This window comes from Piliocolobus tephrosceles, chromosome 1 (assembly GCF_002776525.5).
Source record: "Piliocolobus tephrosceles isolate RC106 chromosome 1, ASM277652v3, whole genome shotgun sequence".
Lineage (NCBI taxonomy): Eukaryota > Metazoa > Chordata > Mammalia > Primates > Cercopithecidae > Piliocolobus > Piliocolobus tephrosceles.
This window is the reverse complement of record NC_045434.1, coordinates 151,794,581-151,813,195: the sequence shown is the minus strand read 5'-3', so window position 1 is coordinate 151,813,195 and position 18,615 is coordinate 151,794,581. Positions and strand designations below refer to the sequence as shown.

The 18,615-nt window shown below is 42.0% G+C and overlaps 1 pseudogene; it reads left to right on the top strand.

The window, feature by feature from the left end:
- Positions 1 to 13,029: 13,029 nt before the first annotated feature.
- LOC111539684 lies at positions 13,030 to 17,339 on the top strand (annotated as a pseudogene).
- Positions 17,340 to 18,615: the final 1,276 nt, after the last annotated feature.

Genomic DNA, 18,615 nt, shown 5'->3' with positions numbered 1-18,615 from the left:
CCTTTTTCTTTATCCGATCTCTCCCAAATCAGTTAGCATTTAGGCTCTTTCTCATCAAATATAAAAACCCAGCCCAGTTCATGGCTTGTTTGGCAGCAACCCTGAGACACTTTGCAGTCCAAGACCCTGAAAGGTCAGAAGGCCATCTTATTCTCAATATGCATTTTATTACTCTGTCTGCTCCCAACATTAAATACAGCTCCAAAAATTAGATTCCGGCCCTCAAACCCCACAACAGGACTTAAGTAACCTCACCTTCAAGGTGTACAATAATAGAGTAGAGGGAGCCAAGTAGCAACAACATATTTCTGAGTTACAATTCCTTGCCTCCATTGTGAGAGAAACCCCAGCCACATCTCCAGCACACAAGAACTTCAAAATGCCTAAGCTGCTGCAGTCAAGCATTCCTACAGGATCTCCTCCATCAGAATCTTGCTTCAAGTGCCAGTAAAGTGGCCACTGGGCCAAGGAATGCCCGCTGCCCAGGTTTCCTCCTAAGCCATGTCCCATCTGTGTGGGACCCCACTGGAAATCGGACTGTCCAACTCCCCCGCAGCCACTCCCAGAGCCCCTGGAACTCTGGCCCAAGGGTCTCTGACTGACTCCTTCCCAGATCTTCTCAGCTTAGTGGCTGAAACTGATGTGACCTGATCACCTCAGAAGCCTCCTGGACCATCATAGATGCTTTGGGTAACTCTTACAATGGAGGGTAAGTACGTCCCCTTCTTAATCGATACGGAGGCTACCCACTCCACATTACCTTCTCCTCAAGGGCCTGTTTCCCTTGCCTCCATAACTGTTGTGGGTATTGATGGCCAGGCTTCTAAACCTCTTAAAACTCCCAAACTCTGGTGCCAACTTGGACAACATTCTTTCATGCACTCCTTTTTAGTTTTCCCCACCTGCCCAGCTCCCTTATTAGGTCGAGACATTTTAATTAAATGATCTGCTTCCCTGACTATTCCTGTGCTACAACCACACCTCACTGCTGCCCTTTTCCCCAGTTCAAAGCCTCCTTCACATCCTCCCCTTGTATCTCCCCACCTTAATCCACATGTATGGGAAACCTCTACTCCCTCCTTGGTGACCGATCATGCACACCTTACCATCCCATTAAAACCTAATCACCCTTACCCCGCTCAATGCCAATATCCCATCCCACAGCACACCTTAAAAGGATTAAAGCCCATTATCACTTGCCTGTTACAGCATGGTCTTTTAAAGCCTATAAACTCTCCTTACAATTCCCACATTTTACCTGTCCAAAAACCAGACAAGTCTTACAAGTTAATTCAGGATCTGCACCATATCAACCAAATTGTTTTGCCTATCCACCCTGTGTTGCAAAACCTATATACTATCCTATCCTCAATACCTTCCTCCACAACCCATTATTCTGTTCTGGATCTCAAACATGCTTTCTTTACTATTCCTTTGCATGCTTCATCCCAGCCTCTCTTCGCTTTCACTTGGACTGACCCTGACACCCATCAGCCTCAGCAACTTACCTGGGCTGTGCTGCCATAAGGCTTCACAGACAGCCCCCTTTACTTCAGTCAAGCCCAAATTTCTTCCTCATCCATTACCTATCTTGGCACAATTCTTCATGAAAACACACATGCTCTCCCTGCCGATCGTGTCTGTCTGATCTCTCAAACCCCAACCCCTTCTACAAAACAACAACTCCTTTCCTTCCTAAGCATGATTGGATACTTTCACCTTTGGATACCTGGTTTTGCCATCCTAATAAAACCATTATATAAACTCACACACAAAAAACTTAGCTGACCCCATACATCCTAAATCCTTTCTCCACTCCCTTTTCTATTCCTTAAAAAACAACCCTAAAAGCTGCTCTCACACTAGCTCTCCCTAACTCATCCCAACCCTTTTTTCATTACACATAGCCGAAGCACAGGGCTGTGCAGTTAGAATTCTTACACAAGAGCCAACACCGCACCCTGTAGCCTTTCTTTCCAGTAACTTGACCTTACTGCTTTTGGCTGGCCCCCACATTATTCCGGATACCACACCTGACCCCCATGACTATATCTCTCTAATCCACCTGACATTCACTCTATTTCCCCTTTTTTCCTTCTTTCCTGTTCCTCACCCTGATCACACTTGGTTTATCGATGGCAGTTCCACCAGGCCTGAAAGCCACTCACCAGCAAAGGCAGGCTATGCTATAGTATCTTCCACATCTATAATTGAGGCTACCACTCTGCCCCCCTCCACTACCTCTCAGCAAGCCTTAACTCGGGCCCTCACTCTTGCAAAGATACTATGCATCAGTATTTATACTGACTCTAAATATGCCTTCCATATCCTGTACCACCTTGCTGTTATATGGGCAAAAAGAGGTTTCTTCACTACACAAGGTCCTCCATCATTAATGTCTCTTTAATAAAAACTCTTCTCAAAGCTGCTTTACTTCTGAAGGAAGCTAGAGTCATTCACAGCAAGGGCCATCAAAGGCGTCAGATCCCATCGCTCAGGGCAATGCTTATACTGAGAAGGATAAAGAAGTAGCTAGCATTCCAACTTCTGTCCCTCGCAGCCAGTTTTTCTCCTTCTCATCGTTCACTCCCACCTACTCTCCCACTGAAACTTCCACCTATCAATCTCTTCCCACACAAGGCAAATGGTTCGTGGACCAAGGAAAATATCTCCTTCCAGTCTCACAGGCCCATTCTATTCTGTCGTCATTTCATCACCTCTTCCATGTAGGTTACAAGCCGCTAGCCCATCTCTTAAAACCTCTCATTTCCTTTCCATCATAAAATCTATCCTCAAAAAATCACTTCTCAGTGTTCCATCTACTATTCTACCACTCCTCAGGGATTTCTCAGGCCCCCTCCCTTCCCTACACAGCAAATCTGGGATTTGCCCCTGTCCAGGACTAGCAAATTGACCTTTTACTCACATGCCCCGAGTCAGGAAACTAAAATACCTCTTGGTCTGGGTAGACACTTTCACTGAATGGGTAGTGGCCTTTCCCACAGGGTCTGACAAGGCCACCACAGTCGTTTCTTCCCTTCTGTCAGACATAATTCCTCAGTTTGGCCTTCCCACCACTATACAGTCTGATAATGGACCGGCCTTTACTAGTCAAATCACCCAAGCAGTTTCTCAGGCTCTTGGTATTCAGTGGAAACTTCATACCCCTTCCCATCCTCAATCTTCAGGAAAAGTGAAACAGACTAATGGCCTTTTAAAAACACACTTCAGTTTTGGCCGGGCGCGGTGGCTCAAGCCTGTAATCCCAGCACTTTGGGAGGCCGAGACGGGCGGATCACGAGGTCAGGAGATCGAGACCATCCTGGCTAACACTGTGAAACCCTGTCTCTACTAAAAAATACAAAAAACTAGCCGGGCGAGGTGGCAGGAGCCTGTAGTCTCAGCTACTCGGAAGGCTGAGGCAGGAGAATGGCGTAAACCCGGGAGGCGGAGCTTACAGTGAGCTGAGATCCGGCCACTGCACTCCAGCCCAGGCGACAGAGTGAGACTCTGTCTCAAAAAAAGAAAAAAAAAAAAAAAAAAAAAAAAAAAAAAAAACACACTTCACCAAGTTCAGCCTCCAACTTAAAAAAGACTGGACAGTACTTTTACCACTTGTCCTTCTCAGAAGTCAGGCCTGTCCTTGGGATGCTACAGGGTACAGCCCATTTGAGCTGCTGTATGGACACTCCTTTTTATTAGGCCCCAGTCTCATTCCAGACACCAGCCCAACTTGGACTGTGCCCCAAAAACTTGTCATCCCTACTGTCTTCTGTATAGTCATACTCCTATTCACCATTCTCAACTACTCGTAAATACCCTGCCCTTGTTTACACTGCCAGTTTACACTTTTCCTTCAAACCATCATAACTGATATCTCCTGGTTTTAACTCAAACCGCCACCCTTAAGTCTCTTTTAAAGTGAATAGATAATCTTTCCTGACAGGGTACACTCCAATACTTTCATCCTGATGAAGTCCTACTCTTTACTTTTACACTCACTCTTATTGTCATTCAGTTCTTATGCCACCCTCTACCTCTCCCCAGTTATCTCTACCACACTAACAATCTCACTCACTCTCTCCTAGCCGTTTCTAATCCTCCTTTAACAAACAATGGCTGCCTTTGCATTTCTCTTTCCTCCAAAATTGCTGAGGCCTCGACTTACTCACTGCTAACAAAAAGGGGACTCTGTGTATTTTTAAATCAAAAGTGTTGTTTTTACCTAAATCAGTCTGGCCTGGTATGTGACAACATAAAAAACTCAAGAATAGAGCCAAAAAACTTGCCAACCAAGCAAGTAATTATGCTGAACCCCCTTGGGTACGCTCTAATTGGACTTCCTGGGTCCTCCCAATTCTTAGTCCTTTTATACCTGTTTTTCTCCTTTTCTTATTCGGACCTTGTGTCTTTCGTTTAGTTTCTCAACTCATCCAAAACCGTATCCAGACCATCACCAATCATTCTATACGACAAATGCTCCTTCTAGCAACCCCACAATATCACCCCTTACCACAAAATCTTCCTTCAGCTTAATCTCTCCCACTCTAGGTTCCCACGCCACCCCAATTCCTCTCAAAGCAGCCCTGAGAAACATCGCCCATTATCTCTCCATATCACCCCCCCAAAATTTTTGCTGCCCCAACACTTCAACACTATTTTATGTTATTTTTCTTATTAATATAAGACAGGAATGTCAGGCCTCTAAGCCCAAGCTAAGCATTCATATCCCCTGTGACCTGCATGTATAAATCCAGATGGCCTGTAGCAAGCAAAGAATCACAAAAGAAGTGAAAATGGACGGTTCCTGCCTTAACTGCTGACATCCCACCATTGTGATTTGTTCCTGCCCCGCCTTAACTGAGTGATTAACCTTGTGAAATTCCTTCTCCTGGCTCAGAAGCTCCCCCACTGTGCACCTTATGACTCCTGCCCCTGCCCACCAGAGAACAACCCGCTTTGATTCTAATTTTCCTCTACCTACCCAAATCCTATAAAACGGCCCCACCCCATCTCCCTTCGCTGACTATCTTTTCGGACTCAGCCCACCTGCACCCAGGTGAAATAAACAGCTTTATTGCTCACACAAAGGCCTGTTTGGTGGTCTCTTCACAAGGATGTACATGACAATGTATATGCAGTTTTTTAATATTACTATGCATTTTGTGTCTGTGAAATATTTATAATAAATTTTTTAAGTCTTCAATAGAGCTCTAGACAAACTCTAAAGAATCTAACATGGATTGCAAATGCCTTCACAGTTTTGCTGACCTTATTTACGTCGCTAATCTTGCCACTTCCAGTTTGTACACTATAGTTTGGTCATTCACATTTATTCCTCAGAAGATCTCCAAGCTTGTGCCTGTACTCTGCTCTGTTTCTCCTCCTCTTCTCATTAAGTCTCACCTTAATTGTCAATATCTTCTCTGGCACCTTGTTTGTGTCTAGGTTAAGTACTTCTATGTACTTCCAGCATATTCATTGCTTTCTTTTTCTTCTCTTTTTTTTTTTTTTTTTTTTTTTTTGAGATGGAGTCTTGCTGTTGTTGCCCAGGCTAGAGTGCAATGGTGCGACCTCAGCTCACTGCAACCTCCGCCTCCCAGGTTCAAGCAATTCTCTTGCCTCAGCCTCCTGAGTAGCTGGGATTACAGGTGCCTGGCTCCATGCCCAGCTAACTTTTTGTATTTTTAGTAGAGATGGGGTTTCACCATGTTGGCCAGCCTGGTCTCAAAATCTTGACCTCAGATGATCCATTCGCCTCAGCCTCCCAAAGTGGTGGGATTACAGGTGTTAGCCACTGCTCCCGGCCCAGAATATTCATTACTTTCACTGTCATTTATCACTTATTCATATATTATGATTGCTGACCTTCTTCTCTGTATCTCCCATTACAATATAAGTGTCAAAAACATGCAGACTGTATCTTATTCACCCTAACATCCCTGGCCCCTGCTTAGTGTCTTGGACTAATGGACCCTCAATAAATATTTGCTAGGAATTAATTAATAATGGGATGGTTTATTTCATATTCTTGAAGCAGCTATAATTTTTCTTTTAATGTGAAGCCATTTTATAATCAGTATTTAGATGAAATCATAAAGTCCTACCATCCCATAATGTGTAGATTAGAAATCACTACTTGGAATAAAGTTCTCTCCTATCATTCATATTGCAAAGTTTGGTTTCGACATCATCTATAACCTAAACTACATCTTGATTTAGTTATTAGGATTAGCACATCATTTAAGTGTTCATCACACTCTACTTTTGCAGCTTCCAAAATGGTATTATCTGGGTCATTTTGAGGCATGATCAAGAGCAGAAAACTAAGTCAAGCGATCATACAGTTAATGAGGGCATCCTGTTACTAAAATCAAAACCTAATGTGGATCCTTGACTTGTTATGAACATTTGGCTCAGGGAATGCAAAAGGCTATTGTTTGGAGAATAGTGATTGACAGTCAAGAGCCTTATATGGTGGCCCTTACTACAATGGACTTACCATTTTCCACAAGCCAGTCCTTAGTGTAACAAGTAAAGAAATCTAATTTTGTCAGCACATTAACAATAGGTCCATTTTCCAGGGATGGGCTCGAGATAGGCAAGAATAAAAGACTAATACATCAGAATTCCAATCTAAAATTAATGGTTGAGTGGACTAGAATCACTCATCAGAACATCCCTGTAGATAAACTGCATGCAAAGCCAAATAAGCAGAAGGCTGCTTGGTGAACATGGGACACAGAATAAGGGCAGTCAGTTGTTTCATTGTAATGTTTAATGGCATTGCATTTTGAAAGCCTGATGTGCCCTGTTCCATGGGAATGAAATTTCTGTGACTCAGATGAAGACTCACAAAACCTGAGGAGCACCATCCCCCTCTCCACCAACCATACCTTGCCAGATGGCCAATGACAACTTGGGTCTCTGTGACCCCTTTTTCTTTGCATTCCTGGATGAATAACATCCCATTCCCCGATCTCATATGCATCTGCTTGTCAGTTTTTTCTTTTTGTTATGTTAGAACATTCAGTGTGGTTATTGCCAAGTTGGTCCCAGCAAGCCATTATGTCCCTTTAGATGATTTTGCAGATCTCTATTCCAATTCACTATGTGTTCATTTCAAATTTTAACTTTCAAATAATTTTGCTTATTTCTCTGATTCTTATATTTTGAGGAAGCATTTCACTTTAGATTCTGTACACTGAAAACAGAAAATTAAAAGCAGAATATTTTTAATGTTTCATCTTACGGAAAAGGAATTAGGAATATTACTAGTGATGGGATCTATCCATTAGAATATTTATTAGACATTTTAAACTATTCTTCTGCATGTGCAGAATTCATATACATACACATATATATGCACACAATATAGGGCAATTATTCTTAGTTCTTAAAGCTTTTCTAATTATCCCTTAACCACAGATAATACAAGAGGAAGGGGAAGGAGAACAGAAAGAAAAGGGGAAGGAAAAGAAGAAGAAACTTAATCATCCAGATTTATATTAAACAAAATATATTGCAATGTGTGTATAGCTTCAGTTTGATGAATCAGTCTCTAATATTTAAGCCCCATCTAGCTGTTTTTTTGTTTGTCTGTTTTTGAGACGGAGTCTCACTGTGTCACCCAGGCTAGAGTGCAGTTGCCCAATCTCTGTTCACTGCAAACTCTGCCTCCCAGGTTCAAGGGATTCTCCTGTTTCAGTACCTGGATTACAGGTGTGTGCCATAACACCGGGCTAATTTTTGTATTTTTAGTAGAGACGGGGTTTCACCATGTTGGCCAGGCTGGTCTCGAAATCCTGACCTTAAGTAATCTGCCTGCCTTGGCCTCCCAAAGTGCTGGGATTACAGTCATAAGCCACTGCACCCAGCTCCCATCTAATTTTTTAACACCATCTTTTCCAAGTATGCTTTCATTCTAACAAGCATTTTCTTCTTCTTCTTTTTTTCTTTTTTCTTTTTTTCTTTTTTTTTGAGACAGAGTCTCCCTCTGTCACCCAGGCTGGAGTGCAATGGTGCAATCTTGGCTCACTGCAACCTCCACCTCCTGGGTTCAAGGGATTCTCCTGCCTCAGCCCCCAAGTAGCTGGGACTACAGGCATGTGCCACTATGCCCAGCTAATTTTAGCAGAGACAGGGTTTCATCATGTTGGCCAGTCTAGTCTTAAACTCATGACCTCAGATGTTCCACCTGCCTTGGGTTCCCAAAATGCTGGGATTACAGGCGTGAGCCACTGTGCCGGCCTTTTTTTTTTTTTTGTCCAGACAGATCTGGCTATGTCTCCCAGGCTGGAGTGCAGTGGCATGATATTGGCTCATTGCAGCCATGGCCTTCCAGGTTCGGGCAATTCTTGTGCCTGAGCTTCCCAAGTAACTGCGACTACAGGTGCCCACCACCACGCCTGGCTAATTTTTGTATTTTTAGTAGAGATGGGGTTTCACCATGTTGACCAGGCTGGTCTCAAACTCCTGACCTCAGATGATCCACCTGCCTTGGCCTTCCAAAGTGCTGGGATTACAAGCTTGAGCCACCAGGCCCAGCCTAACAAGCATTTTCTATTATTCTTTATTTCTGAGTTTTCAGTAAGTCCTAGATATGTGCTGTTGTTTCTTTTGATGCTCTACTGTATGCTGTACAAGGATTATTTCATTTTGAACATAATTTCAGTTTGATGCTATGGCTATTTTTCGTATGTGTTGTTTTGCTGTACCTTTTTTTTTTTTGAGAGAGAGAGAGTTTCGCTCTTGTCACCTAGGCTGGAGTGCAACAGCTTGATCTTGGTTCACTGCAACCTCTGCCTCCCGGGTTCAAGGAATTCTCTAGCCCCAGCCTCAGGAGTGGCTGGGATTACAGGTGCTCGCCACCATGCCCAGCTAAATATTTTTTGTATTTTTAGTAGAGACGGGGTTTCGTCATGTTGGACAGGCTGGTCTCGGACTTCTGATCTCAGGTGATCCGCCCACCTTGGCCTCCCGAAGTGCTGGAATTACAGGTGTGAGCTGCCTGTACCTATTTATTTATTTATTTTTTTAACATCCAGCTTATGTTACTTCAGCATCTCTTTACTGTTATCTTCACTGAAGCCTTTTTTTTTCTGTCTAGGAAAATGAAAAATTTAAATGTTATACAAAATTGTACTAGATTGACTTGCCTTTTTTTTTTTTTTTTTTTTTTTTTTTTTTTTTTTTTTTTTTTTTTTGAGACAGAGTCTTATACTGTTGCTTAGGCTGGAGTGCAGGGGCACAATCTTAGCTACCTACAACCTCCTCCTCCTGGGTTCAAGTGATTCTCTTGCCTCAGCCTCCCAAGTAGCTGGGACTACAGGTGTGCACCACCACACCCAGCTAATTTCTGTATTTTTAGTAGAGATGGGATTTCACTATATGTTGTCCAGGTTGGTCTCGAACTCCTTGACCTCAGGTGATCCACCCATCTTGGCCTCCCAAAGTGCTGGGATTACAGGTGTGAGCCACTGCACCCAGGCCCCAAAATTGAATTAGATTGAAAATACATAAAATTCCTCTGTTAAATTTCTATGAAAGTTTCTCAGTACTTACTCTTAACTTCTGATCAGTAACAAATAGTTCTTTGATGGGTACTGATGTCCAAACTACATTTTGGGTAAAACTATCCTGTAAAATAGGGATTATTATTTCTAATTTTTGTTAAAAACAATAGCAGCAGCAACAACAACAACAACAACAACAGAGGACTGGATAGTTAAAGTAGCTTACTTGCTTTTTTTTTTTTTGAAATGATGTTTAGCTCTTGTTGTGCAGGTTGGAGAGCAATGGCATGATCTTGGCTCACTGCAACATCTGCCTCCTGGGTTCAAGTGATTATCTTGCCTCAGCCTCCCAAGTAGCTGGGATTACAGACACGTGCCACCATGCCCAGCTAATTTTTGTATTTTTAGTAGAGACAGGGTTTCACTATATATTGGCCAAGTTGGTTTCGAACTCCTGACCTGGTGATCCACCCACCTTGGCCTCCCAAAGTGCTGGGATTACAGGCATGAGCCACCACACCCAGCCCAGCTTATTTGCATTTATTCAGATAATTAATGGCAAAGACCAAATTTGTACCCAGGATTGATTCCAGGTTCTGAAGTTTTAAATAAGCATGATATAATAATTCTGTTCTATAATGGTTCGAGAATAATTCTAAACTTGTGCTGCCCACTAACTGCTAGCCACACATGGCTTTTTAAATTTAAATTGATTTAACTCATTTAAAACTAATTTTATTTCTTCAGTTGCACTAGTGACATTTCAAGTACTGAAAAGCATGGATGTCTAGTGGCTACCATATTGGATAGTACAGATAGAGGGCATTTACATCCTCACAGAACGTTCTATAGGACTGTCCTGCTGTAGAATATCAATAATTTATCTTAGAGATCATTTGTTTAACTTACAAGTTTGTATTAGATACTTTTGGGTTGCCTGGTTGGCACACAACAACATTCCCTCCCTCTTCAAGAAATTTCCCTTTCATCCCTAAACAATAAAAAAAGGTGGTTTATTTATTCATTTATTTATTGAGATGGAGTCTTGCTCTGTCGCCCAGGCTGGAGCACAGTGGTGTGATCTCAGCTCACTGCAAGCTCTGCCTCCTGTGTTCATGCCATTCTCCTGCCTCAGCCTCCCGAGTAGCTGGGACTACAGGTGCCCGCCACCACACCTGGCTAATTTTTTGTATTTTTTAGTAGGAGTTTCACAATGGTCTCCATCTCCTGACCTTGTGATCCGCCCGCCTCGGCCTCACAAAGTGTTGGGATTACAGGTGTGAGCCACCGCGCCAGGTCAAAATAAAGCAGTTTTTAATCTTCCATGACTCTCCGACCCATCTCATCAGTCATGGCTGATTGAACCAGCTAAAGCCAAGTCAGATAAATGTGTCTTTTATCTCTAGGAGAAAATGTATAGAGATTTTAAAGCAATTTACTTTGGTGAAAAAGTAATAATAATTTACTAATTTGCTAATTAGCTAATCCCAGTTATGTCAGGGTTTTTGTTTTGTTTTGTTTGTTTGTTTGTTTTGAGACCCGGTCTCACCCTGTCGCCCAGGGCTGGAGTGCAGTGGCAGATCTTGGCTCACTGCAACCTCCGCCTCCTGGATTCAAGCAATTCTCATGCCTCAGCCTCACCAGTAGCTGGGATTGCAGGTGCACATCATCAGGCCTGGCTAATTTTTTGTATTTTTGTAGAGGTGGAGTTTTGCTCTGTTGGCCAGGCTGGTCTCAAACTGCAGACCTCAAGTGATCTACCCACCTCAGCCTCCTGAAGTGCTGGGATTACAGGTGTGAGCCACCATGCCTGGCCCCAATTATGTCTTAAGAGGAAAAAAAATAATAAATGCCTACAAAGGGAAATTGGATCTAGGGTCTCAAAAAATACTTAGTCCCAGGTGAAACAACTGTAGTCAAGAGATGAGGCTGCAATGCAATAACATCGGGGCATGTAGCACTCTGTGGATGAGATGAAGGAGGGGTAGTTACCAAGGAAGAGGAACTAGTCATGAGCTTTGTACATATACTTATAGGCAACAATGAGTGTGTGCTTACTACCTACTAACTTTTTTTTTTTTTTTTAGACACAGCCCCACTGTGTCACCCAGGCTGGAGTGCAGTGGCATGATCTCAGCTCACTGTAACCTCAACCCCCCGGGTTCAAGTGATTTTCATGCCCCAACCTCCTGAGTACCTGGGAGTACAGGTGTGAGGCACCACACCCGGCTAATTTCTGCATTTTTTTAGTAGAGACGGGTTTCATCATGTTGGTCAGGCTGGTTTCCAACTCCTGACCTCAAGCAATCCACTGGTCTTGGCCTCCCAAAGTGCAGAGATTATGGATGTGAGCCACTGCACCTGGCCTACCTACTAAACATTTTTAAATGTTACATCCATTATTTCATCCAAAGATCCAAACAATCCCAAGTTTACAGATGAAGGAATTGAAGCAATGGAGACTTACAGAATGTTAGGGCATGGCTAAAAGCCTTGGTTGCTGAAACTTCATGCTACTGTTGTGGGAAATTGAGGACCTGAGAGACTGATATGGAGAACAGGAGGATTGTTTATTTAAGGTACGCACCTGCTTGGTGGATTCACATCTAAAAGGATGAGCATTGAACAAAGACCGAGTGGGGTTTTTATGAGCAGGCTTACAAAAGCAAAACAGAGGCAGTTAATTATATGATAGGTCACATAATCTATATCATAGCATAACTTGTGACCTTGCATAGCTGGTGGCCTTGTAGCTGCATTGAAAGAAAAACAAGAACTGGCTAAATACAGGCATTTGTAAAACATAGTCATGCTTAAGAAGCCAGGGACAGGAGTAACAGTAAAGAAATTTGTCTTTCTCTTTTGTTTTTTTTTTCTTTTAACCTTGCTCTGGAGGGGAGGGGTGTCTGGAGCCCATTGCTTCTCAAACAGCCTTATCTTGTAACTGTCCTTGAAGTGAGCTTGCTAGGCAGAGGAAAACTTGTTCTTTTCTTTTTAACCCTTGCCTCGCCTGTTACTTTTCTTGCAGTGAATGAATGCATATTTATTTTTGAATTTCTGCTTCAGTTTCTCTCCTTTGATGCCTTTTCTAAAAGAAGTTTAACGGAAGGTGTCACTATTACTTAATTCCGCATGAAGAGACAAGTTTTCTTCTTTAGACAAAGGTTGTTATTTATGCAGAGCTATTAGCTGAGTGGTAGTTTGCCTAGCTACTATTGCCTTTATGGTTGATTGAATGCTTTTAACAAAGAGAGGTAAGAGACAATGGAGTGTTAGGCAACTTCTTAGTATGGCCAGAACTACTCTTATTAAAGTCTTGAACCTACTGAAAAATGAAAACCAGTGCTCAGGTGGGCGGGTGGCAGCGGCAGGACCCGCGGAGCCGCTTTGTGTGCATCCCGACGATGGGCGGCGGTGCAACCACCTGACAGAGGCCGGGGCACTAGATGCACCTTCTGCCCGCATGAGGAGGAGAGGCCGGTAGAGGACTGTGAACCAAAAGTTGTGCCCCAGGATGGACTTCACCGCACAGCCCAAGCCGCCACAGCCCTCTGTGGCATCATGAGTGCCGACGGGGAGATCGCTTACCCTCTGGGGGTAAAAGAGATCACCGACAAGATCACCACCGACGAGATGATCAAACACCTGAAGATGGTAGTGAACACCTTTATGGATATGGCTCAGGACTCAGAAGATGAAAAACAGCAGTGTCTCCCCACTAGCCTTGTATCTTGCATCTGAATTCTCCCTCAGGAGACCCGATAAAGATGTGTGTCTCCTTGTAGCATGTTGTTAGGCTGATATCATGCCCCAGAAGGTCCATATACTTCCCATGATAAACTTAAGGACATATTTTTGTTTATTACCAGACAATTAAAAGGTTTGGAGGATACAAAGAGTCCACAGTTTAATAGGTACTTTTATTTATTAGAGAATTTAGCTTGGGTTAAATCATGTAACATCTGCTTTGAATTGGAAGATTGCAATGAAATTTTTATTCAGCTTTTTAGGACTCTCTTCTCAGTGATCAACAATAGCCACAATAAGAAGGTACAAATGCACTTGCTAGATCTGATGAGTTATATCATCCTGGAAGGAGACAGAGTTACTCAAGAGTTATTGGACTCCATTCTTATTAACCTCATTCCTGCACATAAGAACTTAAATAGTCCTTTGACCTTGCAAAAGTGCTATTGGAAAGAACAGTCCAGACTATTGAGGCATGCATTGCCAATTTTTTCAATCAAGTCCTGGTGCTGGGAAGATCATCAGTAAGTGATTTGTCAGAACATGTATTTGATCTGATTCAGGAACTTTTTGCTATAGATCCTCATTTATTATTTCCATCATGCCACAGCTTGAATTCAAACTAAAGAGCAATGATGGAGAAGAGTGATTAGCTGTTGTTCGACTTCTAGCTAAATTGTTTGGCTCCAAAGAGTCTGATTTGGCAACACAAAATTGTTCTCTTTGGCAATGTTTTCTTGTACGTTTTAATGACATTCATGTTCCTGTGAGATTAGAAAGTGTGAAATTTGCCAGTCATTGTTTAATGAATCACCCAGATTTAGTGAAGAATCTCACAGAATATTTAAAGGTTAGATCACATGATCCAGAAGAAGCTATTCATCATGATGTCATTGTTACTTTAATAACAGCTGCCAAGAGAGACCTGGCCTTAGTAAATGATCAGCTGCTTGGCTTTGTAAGGGAAAGAACACTGGATAAACGGTGGCGAGTAAGAAAAGAAGCTATGACAGGTCTGGCTCAGCTTTATAAGAAATACTGTCTTCATGGTGAAGCAGGAAAGGAAACTGCAGAGAAAGTCAGCTGGATAAAGGACAAACCTTTGCATATTTATTATCAGAACAGCGTCGATGACACACTGTTGGTAGAGAAAATCTTTGCTCAGTATCTTGTCCCCCACAACCTGGAAACAGAAAAGAGAATGAAACTTATATGCTAGTTTGGATCCAAATGCTGTAAAAGCTCTCAATGAGATGTGGAAGTGTCAGAACATGCTTTGGAGTCATGTCCGTGAACTGTTGGATTTGCACAAGCAGCCTACATCAGAGGCTAACTGTTCTGCCATGTTTGGAAAACTGATGACCATAGCAAAGAATTTGCCTGACCCCGGGAAAGCACAAGATTTTGTGAAGAAATTTAACCAGGTTCTCGGTGATGATGAGAAACTTCGGTCTCAATTGGAGTTATTAATCAGCCCAACCTGTTCTTGCAAACAAGCAGATATTTGTGTGAGAGAAATAGCCTGGAAACGTGCAAATCCTAAGCAACTAACAAATCCTTTTCTAGAGAAGGTCAAATTTCTGTTGGAGAGAATTGTACCTGTGCACATTGATTCAGAAGCCATGAATGCACTAGTGAAATTGATGAATAAGTGAATAGAGGGGACAGCAGATGATGAAGAGGAGGGTGTAAATCCAGATACAGCTATCCGTTCAGGACTTGCACTTCTTAAGGTTCTATCTTTCACATATCCCACCTCGTTCCACTCTGCAGAGACATATGAGTCCTTGTTACAGTGCGTAAGAATGGAGGATGACAAGATAGCAGAAGCTGCTGTAGAAATTTTTAGAAATACAGGTCACAAAATAGAAATAGACCTTCCCTAGATACGGTCAACCTTAATTCCCATTTTACATTTACTGCAGTGGGGCTGGCGCAGTTGCTCACGCCTGTAATCCCAGCACTTTGGAAGGCTGAAGTGGGTGGATCGCGAGGTCAGGAGATCGAGACCATCCTGGCTAACACGGTGAAACCCTGTCTCTACTGAAAAATACAAAAAATTAGCCAGGCATGGTTGGCGGGCGCCTGTAGTCCCAGCTACTCAGGAGGCTGAGGCAGGAGAATGGCGTGAACCCGGGAGCTAGAGTTTGCGGTGAGCCGAGATCACGTCACTGCACTCCAGCCTAGGTGACAGAGCGAGACTCTGTCTCAAAAAAAAAAAAAAAAAAGGAAAGAGGGGTACTCCACACCAAGCAAAACAGACTGTGCACTGTATACATGCCATATTCACAAATAAAGAAGTCCAGCTTGCACAGATTTTTGAGCCACTCAGTAGGAGTCTGAATGCTGATGTGCCAGAACAACTTACAACTCCATTAGTTTCATTGGACCACATTTCTATGTTAGCAGCAGATCAGTTTGCTTCCCCAGTGAAATCTGTAGTAGCAAATTTTATTGTGAAAGATCAGCTAATGAATGACAGGTCACTAGGTGAAAATAATGGAAAACTGTGGTCTCCAGATGTCAAGAGGTTTCCCCTGAAGTACTAGCAAAGGTATAGGCAATTGAACTTCTGGTAAGGTGGCTGTTGGGTATGAAAAACAACCAGTCTAAATCTGCCAATTCAGCCCTTTGGTTATCAGCAATGTTGGTTAGTGAGGGTGACCTGACAGAGCAAAAGAGGATCGGTAAATCAGATATGTCTCGCTTGCAATTAGCTGCTGGTAGTGCCATAATGAAGCTTGCTCAGGAACCTTGTTACCATGAAATTATTACCCCAGAACAGTTTCAGCTCTGTGCACTTGTTACTAATGATGAGTGTTACCAAGTAAGGCAGATATTTGCTCAGAAACTGCATAAAGCACTTGTGAAGTTACTGCTTCCATTGGAGCATATATCCCATATATGGCGATATTTCCCTTGTGTGCCAAAGATCCTGTGAAGGAGAGAAGAGCACACACATGACTGTGTTTACCGAAAAATATCAGTATACGCGGGGAATACATTAAACAGAACCCTGTGGCCACTGAGAAATTATTATCACTGTTGCCTGAATATGTAGTTCCATACATGATTCACCTGCTGGCCCATGATCCAGATTTTACAAGATCACAAGATGCTGATCAGCTTCATGATATCAAAGAGTGCCTATGGTTCATGCTTGAAGTTTTAATGACAAAGAATGGAAAAAATAGCCCTGCCTTTATGAAGATGGCAGAGAACATCAAGTTACCCAGAGATGGCCAGTCTCCAGATAAATCCCAGACAAATGAAAAACTGTATACAGTATGTGATGTGGCTCTCTGTGCTATAAATAGTAAAAGTGCTTTGTGCAGTGCAGATTCACCAAAGGACCCAGTCCTCCCAATGAAATTTTTTACACGACCTGAAAAGGACTTCTGTAACGATAAGAGTTCTATTTCAGAAGAGACAAGAGTACTTCTGTTAACAGGAAAGCCAAAGCCTACTGAAGTGCTAGGTGCAGTAAACAAGCCTTTATCAGCAACGAGAAGGAAACCCTGTGTTAGAAGCACTGGTACTGAGACTGGAAGCAATGTTAATGGAAATTCAGAGCTGAACCCTTCAACCGAAAATCAATCACGGGAACAGAGTTCAGAGGCAGCAGAAACTGGAGTTAGTGAAAATGAAGAGAATTCTGTGAAGATTACTTCAGTCACACCTGTAACGAATATTGACCCAGTAAAGAATAAGGAAATTAGTTCTGATCAGGCTACCCAGGCTACCCACTCTTACATCAGCAGTGACCAAGGAAAGAAAAGAACAGTAACAGCAGCTTGTGCAGAGAATATCCAACAAAAAACAGATGAGAAAGTAGATGAATTTGGACCGCCTGCCCCTTCCACACCCAGGAGAGGACGTTGACCCAAGTCTGAATCTCAGGGCAATGCAACCCAAAATAATGATCTAAATAAACCTATTAACAAGGGAAGGAAGAGAGCTGCAGTGGGTCAGGAGAGCCCTGGGGGTTTGGAAGCAGGTAATGCCAAAGCACCCAAACTGTAAGATGTAGCCAAAAAGGCAGCACCAGCAGAAAGACAAATTGACTTACAAAGGTAAAAACGCATTTTCAAAGGGAGAAAATGAAGACCAAACAGAAGCAGGCTCCAGTTTCTGCAAAAACTTGGATTCACAAATGTCCCTGAACAGAAAATGAAGCTCACTTCAGAACACACACTCTCTGCCTTGAAAACTACAGAAACTGTTACTTCTTTTTTCACAGACCACGCATCCTCTTATGGAAATGTACAGTGGGAAATGTACTCTTGAGAGAGAGGCTAAAAGCAACTCTGTTCTCCCCCTTCCCCTAGACTTTTCTTATGAAAAGTCAATAATTAAGCAAATTGCTTAACACTTGATTCCAGTTCCTGCCTATCTGGAGTTTAAATGCATAATACACCATAATTTCCATGCTGCAGTTTTTATTTTGAAGAAAGTAACAAGATGTCTTTACACTGACACTGAAAATTCATCCATTTTAGAGCCAGGAATTTACATGTTACAAAGGAAAAAACAGAAGTCTACTGAATTAATTTTTTAAAAGAAAAGAGATCAGATTAAATATTTCTTTGTTTTTCCCTTCGGAAACTTTTATATATAATTCTTTCTGCCTGCCTACTTTTCTGCAAAAATGAGATGTACAGATTTCGGTTCCCTGCTATGAAAAGTGATGTGGTGGCAATTTTATAAATGTTGCTTTCTGATTTTTATCAGAGCGAGAAAATAATTAAAATTATTATTGATTTGCAAGTAGTAAACAGTTCATATTTTGATTTCCCCTCATTTTAGTTTAATATAATTTGCAATAAATGTATATACTGTTGTTTGTTTCATAAAGCATATCACCTTAAAATGGTTTTCACTCCTGTGATTATGTTGGAATATTTGGAATGTTAAAAGGAGTGAAGACTATCTAGCATTGGTTTTATAATATTTGTCACCAGATTTTTATTAATGTAAAAAAAAGTCAAATTTTTAAAAATAGTTGGAATTTGGCAGCTTTGTAAGGAAAGTTGGAGGTGTTTTAGGATTGCTATCAATTTTCAGCATTGTGCTATTGGGAAATAAGTGTTTTGCTTTTGTCTGATGGTCTGGGCTCATTTTTACATTTGTTTTAGAAAACTGTTGCACCAATGTATTATGTTTCTTGGCATTGTTCAGCATATGTAATGTGTGCACTTTTTGTGTACACATAGTCATATTTAAGTTTTTTGATTAAAATAAATGCTTCTAGATGTCATGGCAGTCTTTTTAATCTTTTTATCATATGCTTTCTGGTGAATTTTTTCATGTTAGAGAGCTAAAGTCATAACACGATTACAGTCAACTCTCCTGT